Raw genomic sequence first — 10,000 nt, 5'->3', positions numbered from 1 at the left:
CTGTTTTTCACAGTAGCAAAATAATATCTCTGCCCAAACGTGTGAAACAGGGAAAAAAACACTGTTAAAGGAAGCCCATGGAAAAAAAAAAGGTTCTGATGCAGTGACACACGGTTATTATCTTGACAGCTATTCCCAGTGATGGTGACCACTGAAGTCACATCCATAAACTGGGTGGTTCCCAGCTGACAGGTTAGGAATTACTGTGATAGACATCGCCTGCCAGCTTATAAAAGTCACTGCTACTGTTTAATCACAAGCTAGTGTGAGCCTCTTGATTGTGTAAACATTTTTTTTTTTTTTTGCTTAAAAGATTGTTTTCTTTATACTCTGGATACTGTGTCTAGTCGGCTTTTTAGCGTGTTTGAAGTTGTTCAGAAATGCACCCCCCCACACACACACACACTCCTGCGCCCCCCTCCACACACACACACACACACACACACACACACACACACACACACACACACACACACACACACACACACACACTGTGCTGGAGGAGTGCCCAGAGAAATGAAGGGGAGAAGATTTGGTGAAGGCAGCTCAGCAGAACTGTCAGAGGAAGTGATGGGCCGGTGGTGGTAAGCCTATTAAGAGCCCTAATAAATCAGCCCCCACACCTCCGTAAAAGCCCCCGGACCATTCCAGCTTTGTGAGCAGATTATGGGAATCAAGCTTCCTGGAGGGAGTGTCATATATTTATTAACGCGCGGCCAATAAAGCGAACCCCATTGATCGGATATATACAGTTTGTGTACACACATATACCGGTATGCACACAGAACTACAGGCCAGTCCCGGCCGTGTCACTACAAGCGTTTCATGCTTGATCACCCTCAAGCACACTGTGGATTTTTTTATTTAATTCATATAGTATATTTAGTATTTAGTTTTGTTAGTTTTTCTTATCTTCTACTGTCTCTATTGTACAGTGGAGTTTGGTTATATGTTTATACTTATACTTATATTTACCATTTCTGCTGTAAGTGCATGTTGTGTGTGATGTCTGTATGCTACGGACACCTTTGAATTTCCCCTTGGGGATCAATAAAGTATCTATCTATCTATCTATATACACACATTACACACACACACAAACACACACACATACATACATATTATATGTTGTCCCTACCCCACACATGTGGAAGTCCCATAGAGTTGTTGAAATGACTGAAAGGTGTCATCAGGGAAGACATTGCAGTTTTATTCTGTTTACCTTGTTTATTGGCATAAACCACACACCTCTCTCTGGTCTGGTGCGTATAACCATTTCTGGATGTATAAATGCATCCTACAGTGTCAGTCGGGGGGGTTTCTGGAGTAGAAAGCGCAGTGCCGTGCTAGCACGTAGTGGGAGTGGGAGTTGGAGTGAGACTTCCCGGTCAGAGCTGTGTGTTTCACTGTGGTTGGCTGCCCCCTGATTTATGAGGGTGATTAGCCGAAGCGTAGAGCCATCATAGAAAGCAGCTCTGATTGAGACTAATGGCTTGTTAATGCAGAGATATTGGCAGGCCCTCGTATTGGACACGCTCTAAAGATTATGTTAGTGAGTCAGTGTGTGTGTGAGCCATACGTGTGTGTGTGTGTGTGTGTGTGTGTGTGTGTGTGTGTGTGTCTCTGTCTGTGTGTGTGTGTACTGTATGCGTGTGCGTGCATACGCATGCACACGTATGTGTGTCTTTGTGTGTGTGTGTGTGTGTTGGGGGAGGGTCAGGGTTCATTTCACAACAGTTGGAGCCTTCTTGCATCTGCATGTTTCTTTGTCCAGTGAAATGATGGCAACCCCAGGTGGTGGGTCAGTGATCTCCATGTCAGCTTCAGCTCTTTAGACAGGAGGGTGTCCTGAATACTGAATCCTGGTTCTTGCATTGTTTGAAAGAGGCATTGTGTGCATTTGATTTACACTGTGGAAGGCAAAGCACACCATGTGTGTCTGTGCGTGTATGGAGCTGAATGCATTAGGGCAGGGGTGCCCATACTTTTCTGAATGGTGATCTACCTTTTAAGTGACTGGGTCAGAATGATCTACTACTCACATTACGTGTCTTTTTTAATGTATCAAAACGAGCACACAGTGTCATATTGGCTGCTATTTTGCTTTAATGTTTCACACTTAAATCATTAGTAATTTATGGTTGAGTTTAATTTCCCTACCAACAGTAGAAATACAGTAACAACAGTAACATAGTCCACAATAGAAGCTACTAATCAACATGCATATGATTTCATACACAGTGGCACTTACATTACATTTCCCATACAATTCAGTACATTTACATCAAAATCCACACATTGAAATGTAACTTTACCTTTTGAGGTAACACACACACACACACACACACACACACAGACACACAGACAGACAGACAGACAGACAGACACACACACACACTCACTTACATTGAAATTTAACTTTTTTTAACATACATACAGTGCCATTTGGCCTACATCACACTACAATTCACGGTTCAAACATTGAAACTTTCAGACAGTGAATTAACTTTATGTACAATAAGTTGCATGTCATTTTCTTGCATACACATTGGCATGTTCACATCAGTGGTCAGTACTTTACTCAGATGATGACTTGCATTGGATAGAGTCCACTAGGGATGCATAGTCCGGGCAATAGCTACTGATAGCCAGTCTAAGACAGGCCTCCAAATGATCGTCGGTCAGGGTGGAGCGGTATTTTGACTGAATTTCATATGTGAAAAGGTCGATTCGCACAAGTAAGTAGACCCAAACATTGCAGTCAGTGATGCTGCACATTTTCTCATGTTGGGATACTTTTCTTCTGTGAGTAAACTCCAGAATTGTTCATGGGCCCTAGACTTCAAGTTAATATCCGCTTGCAGTGTCAAGATCTCATCCTCAACTTCAGCAGAACTGGGCTGAAACATTGTTGCGATCTTAGAAGCGAGGACATCGACCTCAGCATTCTCCCGAAAAGGGAAGCACATAAACGTGCCAACTGGCTCAAGTAGAGCGAAGTCTTGAAATCTCCTGTCAAAGTCTGACAGGACTGTGCCAATCTGTTGTTTTTTTCTTTTGCTGAGTTCTGTGAGCTACCGTCATTGGCTCTGCGATCTACCAGTCGATCGCGATCGACCTATTGGGCACCCCTGGCCTACATAGACTATTATAAAAGATAATGAATTTTCAAACCTGTACCAAAACACATTTTTATTCAAACATCAAGTCTGCCTCACAGTCATTTCAGAATAAGGATAATACCCTAACGCTAATAACAAGCCTTGCCAAAACTATGGGTCATTAAGTAAGAATACAAAATAATTGTTAGATTAAGTATAGATTAAGTAGATTAGGCTATGTTAAAACGACATCGGACATTAGGCCAAACATATTTTTTTTGCACACATGACGCCTCCCCTCCGTGAGAAACACCAAACTCTCTTCTACACACTTTGCAGAATGCTTTTATCTCGTCGCTTAAGGCTTTGTCAATCCACGGGTACCTCCACCCACTCCTCCCGGTACCTGCATAGACGCTTTTGCTTTTTAGCGGCGTGTTGGGGTTCCGGTACATCAGCCATGTCAAGGAATGAATGAAAATTAGCTAAAATCAGTGCATATTCGCGCCTAATTATAGAAGGTCAAAAAGAAACAAAGTAGCCGGGCTGCATCCAGACACTTAGGTGCCGTCGGGGGCTGCATGCAGTCGACTCAACCTCTCTACGGACAGTTTTTAATGTTTATCAGAAAATAACTAAGTATTCTGATTGAGTTTAATTTTCGGGACAATTAGGGCAGGATTCGGGATTCGGGACAACTGCTTGGATATCGGGACTGTCCCGATCTGGTCACCCTAGTGTGTGTGTGTGTGTAGCTCTACTTTTCATGGAGCCATACAAAATCAAATCAATAGCTGAACAGCCATCTTTTTGTTTCTTTTGCTTGTATGTGCTTATACATACATGTTCTACTATGTGTGTGTGTGTGTGTGTGTGTGTGTGTGTGTACATATGGGACTGTGTGTGTCTGAATGCGTGTGTGTGCAGAGGTGAGTGTGAGGACACAGTAGGTGGTGGTGGATGAGGGATCAGGATGTTGTTTTTTTGTGCGTGTGTGTGTGTGTGTGTGTGTGTGTGTGTGTGTGTGTGTGTGTGCGTATGTGTGTGTGTGTGTGTGTGTGTGTTTGTGTGTGTGTGTGTGTGTGTGTGTGTGCGTATGTGTGTGTGTGTGTGTGTGTATGTGTGCAATTCTGCACTGGGACAGGGGTGTTCATTCACAGCTCTTACACACCTGGGGTGTTATACCAGAGCGAGACCCCACCTCTTCCCTCCCTCCACGCTGGCATGGGGCAACAGCAGGGGCAGATCGGAGAGCTGGTGTGGGCTGTGGGGCACCCACGGGGTAGAACAGGGCAGGGCTTCACAGAGTGGTGGTGACCTCAGAGGGGCAGATCCCGGTGCTGGACGGATAATAACAGCTGTTGACATCTCAGCACCAGATGTGCAGGGCATTTATTTTTGCTCCGATCCGCTGCTTTTTCCATCTATCTCATCCTCCTGTGCACATGTGTGTGTGTGTGTGTGTGTGTGTGTGTGTGTGTGTGTGTGTGTGTGTGTGTGTGTGTGTGCATTTATGTCTTTTCCATCCAACCATCAAGTGTGTGTGTATGTGTGTGTGTGTGTGTGTGTGTGTGTGTGTGTGTGTGTGTGTGTGCATTTATGTCTTTTCCATCCAACCATCAAGTGTGTGTGTATGTGTGTGCATGTCTGTATACACTATGCGCAAATGTGTCTGTGTGTGCGTGTTTGGTGTGTGTGCGCGTGTGTGTGTGTGTGTGTGTGTGTGTAGCTGTCTGTGGGGGTGTCAGGGATAGTCACACCCGTCAGGCCCCTCATAGCCAGAGGACATCAGCACTGATCAGAGATGACAAACACACAGATGACAGCCCGTCCCCAGACTCCCATCATGCATCTGTGGATGAGCTGTCTGACAGCAAAACACCTCAGTCAGGGGTGTGTGTGTGTGTGTGTGAGAAAGTGAAAGAATGGAATGAAAGATAGAAAGAGAGAGAGGCAGTGAAAAAAGAAGGGAAACAAATAAAGTTCAGGTGTTGTTGAGACAGAAAAAGAAAGGACACAAAGAAAGATGAGAGAATATAAATGTAAAGCATGTGTTATGTGTGAGCATGTGTGTGTGTGTTTGTTTGTGTGTGTGTGTTTGTGTGTGTGTGTGTGTGTGTGTGGGGGGGGGGGGGGGTGTGTGTGCACATATAGATATCACAAGCTGCTTTTTAGTTTGATCTGCAAACTATTGTTACTTCTACCCGTGAAGATGCGGAAAGTCTTTGGGAACATTGATGTATTTTTGTTTTTCCTCCGTTGAAATCGATACCCTGAGCAGCGTCCTCCGCAGCCGCCTCCCCGCATTCATCATTCAGAGTGGCGTCCCTGGGCAGGCGGCCGCACGGGTCCTCGCATGTGCTCATAATTGCTTTCCTGGGCTCTCGTTTGTCTTTCTATGAGCCTCTGGATGCACGGAGTGGTGGTGGTCGCCTGCTTTTCCGTCCCATGATCCTTTGTGCCTCAGACGCCAGACGTCAGGCCGTCCCTCAGTGCTGTCGCCATGGCGGCTATGACTCGCTGGGCTCCCTCATTAATCTCTCCACCAATGAATTGGAGGCCCTCTCATCTGCGCTATCGATTGCATCACAGGCTTATTTACTTCTCCTCCTCCTCCTCCTCCTCCTCACTGTGCTTTTTTCTCTTTCATTCTCCTTGCCCCTGTCTATCGCTCTCTCTTTCATTCCTTGCCTTTCTTTCTCTCCCTGCTGTTCTGTCATCTGTGCATCTCATCCATAATTCACACCAGCTACAGTAATTACACACTTAGCTTAAGAAGAGCCATTTTGTTTTCTGTGGCGTTTTTCTTTTCTCTTTAGAGACATATCACGTCCTGTCTCCTCCATTCAGTGTGCAGCTGGCAGCTTGTGGCACCATAGACGTTAACAAAGCCATTTCTGAAAGGCGGAGACGAGAAGGCAGTTTTCTGTGCATTTACTTGCACTGTCATGGCAACCGGAAACACACAAATAGATGGCATGACCGATTATTGAAATAAACTGTCTGAACGCCTCTTTTTTTGAGTATATTGAATATGCAGGGACTCGCCAGTTCGTTCCGAGGAGAGAGATATGAGTTGTAAAATGTCTGACTGTTCCCTGGTTTTTGGGTCTGGTTTTTGGCCGTCGTTGGCTGATTCTTATCAAAGTGAGATTACAGTCGTCGGCGCTCCCTCCCCCACAAGCCAATTAATATGGCCGTTTGCCGCCGTTAATTAATCTGAGTTGTGAGACTCCCCTGCCGGCTCCAGCCCCGGCGGGGACGAGAACAGCGAGGTGATTGTTGCCGTGGTTATGACAGTCTCTAAGGAAATACTCTATCATGCTCGGTCTCTCTCTCTCTCTCTCTCTCTCTCTCTCTCTCTCTCTCTCCCGCTGTCTGCTGGGTGATTATTTGTGGAAATATTCTGCTGGCATATAAAAGACTAGGGGGAAAGCGGATGGCATTTATTTCTGTTTATTGACTTGTAGTGCCTCCATTTGAATTGTATTGTTTCCTAAATTGTGGTGTGTGAGTAGGAGAGTTCATAAATAAAGACATTAAAATAAATGAGGGGATTGTGTGTGTGTGTGTGTGTGTGTGTGTGTGTGTGTGTGTGTGTGTGTGTGTGTGTGTGTGTGTGTGTGTGTGTGTGTGTGTGTGTGTGTGTGTGTGTGAGTGAGTGAGTGAGTGAGTGAGTGAGTGAGTGAGTGAGTGTGTGTGTGTGTGTGTGTGTGTGTGTGTGTGTGTGTGTGTGTGTGTGATTGTGTGTGTGTGTGTGTGTGTGTGTGTTTGTGTGTGTGATAGAAGAATTAATCATTTAAATGCCACTCTCTGACTGTTTAAACGCAGTAGCGTAATGACTTTCATGCATGGCTCCATGCCCCCCCCCCCTCCCCCCTTCCCCTCCTCTCCTCACACTCGTCAACAAAAGATTCCCAACAGACAGCTCGTGAGGCACAGCAATTTGTTCTTGTCAAATTTTCTCCTTTGCTTTTATCTACTCCGGGAGCTCGTTTGTAGTGACGAAAGATTCTTTAAATGAGGTTTTCCCCTCCCCTTCTGCACGTTTCCCCCCCTCTTCAGGCAAATGAAACATACATGGAAGTGAAGACCCTCTCCACTTTATCATCATGAACCAAATGGGGTGTCAGAGGAAAAGCACACCACACTGTCTGTGCCAGCATTGACAATTGGGCCTTTTGCACAGTCATATCTGCGCATAGATATGCTGAGGATGTAATGCTGTTGTCTTTATGCGTGTGATGTATTAATGCAGCCTGTTTGTAAATGCTGTTTTGCGCTGAGTGCAAAGTATATCAGAGAACATATTCTATTCATTGTTTTTAAACCCCATAGTGTATATACTGTATGGCTATATTTGGACAGTCATTTCAGAAATGCAGAAATGCATGTTTTTGTCCTTGGCTGTGTCAAAACCGTTCTCCATGTGGGTGGATGGATATTGGAAGATTTTGAGGTGAGCAGAAGACTTCCTCCAAAAGAAAAAAAAATATGAAAATATTTCACGTTGGGTAAACAGCATTTCCCCCCTCGTGTGCCAAGCAAGCAGCCTCAATGACTGGCTTCTTTTATGTTGATAAGCAACGCAAGCAGAGGAAAAGAATGCAATTACTTTGCCTGGGTTATTAACTCTCAACATGGCGGCGGAAGGGGAATTAAAATTTGATTTGTGGCTCATTTGGCTCGGGTTGTGCTTGGCTGCCGGACGGTGCTGCAGCGTGAAGAATGTGTGCTGCTGACCAAGGGCTCCGAGAGTTCGCCTTGTTTATCCTCAACGAGGGGAATTAATTAACCTCATTGATATGCCGTGGGCGTGACCTCCGCATCCTCCCCGTGGTTCCGGATCCTTCCGCGAGACACTCATGCCCCCCAACACACACACACACACACACACACACACACACACACACACACACACACACACACTCCAGTGAAAGAGACTGGGCTCAGCACCCAGCCTAGCTCAAATGCTCTTGTGCATACAGTCTTCTGAGACACACACTGGTCGTTCCTAAGGATGAGTCAGACCAGCAAGGGAATTTCATACAACACGTTGTCTGGCTGATGTTTTTCTTGCAACACGCTGTCCAGCTGATGTTTGTTTTGCATCATGCTGTCCTGTTGATGTGTTCCTTTGCTTGTCTTGTTGTTTAAATGGCTGTTTGGCTGGTTGATTAGCTAGGTAGGTGGCTTCATATTGTTTAATGTTGGTTGCTATATCAGTAGGATGGCTGCTAGTCTCTCAGTATTCTCTGGGTAATTTCTGCAGGCCCCTTGGGGCGATTCGAATGAGTTTGCCTCTGCCTTGCAGCTCTGATTGGTTTGGTGGGCGTGACGGCAAGCGAGGCTGTTTCAGTCTAAACAGCTGTCAGAGTAAAAGATGGCGATCGGTAGGCCTGTGTAAAGCTCTCATCTGCAGACAGTGACATGATGGCCTCCTGCTCAGTCGAGCGAATGCAAAGGTGCAATTATGAAAAGATCTACTATATCACCCTCGACACACACACACACACACACACACACACACACACACACACACACACACACACACAAAGGTTCTGCACCCAATAACATGCTCACACAAGCAGATACATGCATGCAGTTTAAAAATGTACACATTGCATTTAAAAAAAAACACATTGACACATAGACATTCTCTAAATACACACAGAACTATGCTGACACGTATACATATAGATATCTTCTGAATGCATACACTCACACACACACACACACACTCCACAGTGTGTTTGGCTGACTTCATCAGTCAGGCTGTTGGCACACGCCCTTATCTGGTTCAACCGTGAAGGCATTCAGGTTAATGGTGATAAGCGCTCAGGTCTGCTCTGTGAGCTCTCCCTCATCCATCCCATCTCTCCTCCTCTGCCTCCTCCCTCACACTTCTCTCCACACACACACACACACACACACACACACACACACAGTATAGACCCTTTCAAGAGAGTTCCATTATCAGCATCATAGTTGGCCCCACAAGGCTTCCGTTTTAACATTCCATATGTTATCTTAACGTTCAAGCATGGTTTTTGTTTTTATTGTTGAAATGGTCTATAGATGAACCCTCATCTTGCTGTTACACCTCAACTTTTCTTCTGCCAGGAGTCAGGAGACATCAGGAGCTCCACGGGGGTGTTCTGAGTAGAGACGCACCTGTGTGTGTGTGTGTGTGTGTGTGTGTGTGTGTGTGTGTGTGTGTGTGTGTGTGTGTGTGTGTGTGTGTGTGCGCGTGTGTGTGTGTGTGACTGACTGACTGACTGGCTTGTCTCTCCCCCTCCTGAATGGTGTGTCGTAGAGCCATCTGTCACTGGCGCACCTCATTATTACAGACAGGCTTTTTATCACTGGCGTTCCAAAGCGAGGGAGCAGATTAAACGACTCCCAGTCGCTCCACCATTTCATTTTCCCCCTCTCAAATATGTATATTTTATTTCTCTTCATCTGGATCTGCGCTTGAAAGCACCGCTGTGCTACACTGCGCTTGAAAAAGACGGGCCGAATCCCTTCTTTTTCTGCTCTGAAGCTCGTTGAAAGAAGCTTGCTCGCTCGCTCGAGACAAGCCCACCTTAGCCGAGGAGCTTTTTTTTCCCTGCGCCCACAAAGAGAGTGGAGACTCGCCACGATTTTTAAATCAGTCTGTCAAGTCCTGTGGGATGCAGTAGCCATTTGCAGCCAGTGAGTCTGGTTTTCATGTTGGCACTAACAGGATCTTTCCCATCAGAATGAAGTAGTTATTTAAGCACAACACACTTATGGTTTCGCCTGTCAGATGAGATATCTAGAGGACCTTGTGTTTGGGCAACACAGTGATTAAATATTTAGCCACTTTTGAAGTGTTTTAGCTGGAAACGGTGTAGGGGATGTGAGCACTTCACCTC

At 45.6% G+C, this 10,000-nt stretch overlaps 1 protein-coding gene across 1 annotated transcript in view; it reads left to right on the top strand.

Moving 5' to 3' along the window:
• The window catches only part of b4galnt4a (beta-1,4-N-acetyl-galactosaminyl transferase 4a), a 100,880-nt gene that overhangs the window by 19,126 nt on the left and 71,754 nt on the right, over window positions 1–10,000 (top strand). The window lies entirely within an intron of this gene.

Source organism: Alosa pseudoharengus, unplaced genomic scaffold, assembly GCF_046254945.1.
Source record: "Alosa pseudoharengus isolate Yale_2024_CS ecotype anadromous, Long Island Sound unplaced genomic scaffold, YU_APseudo_1.1 YU_APseudo_1.1_scf_10, whole genome shotgun sequence".
Taxonomy (NCBI): Eukaryota; Metazoa; Chordata; class Actinopteri; order Clupeiformes; family Clupeidae; genus Alosa; species Alosa pseudoharengus.
This window is presented reverse-complemented; position numbering and strand designations above follow the sequence as displayed.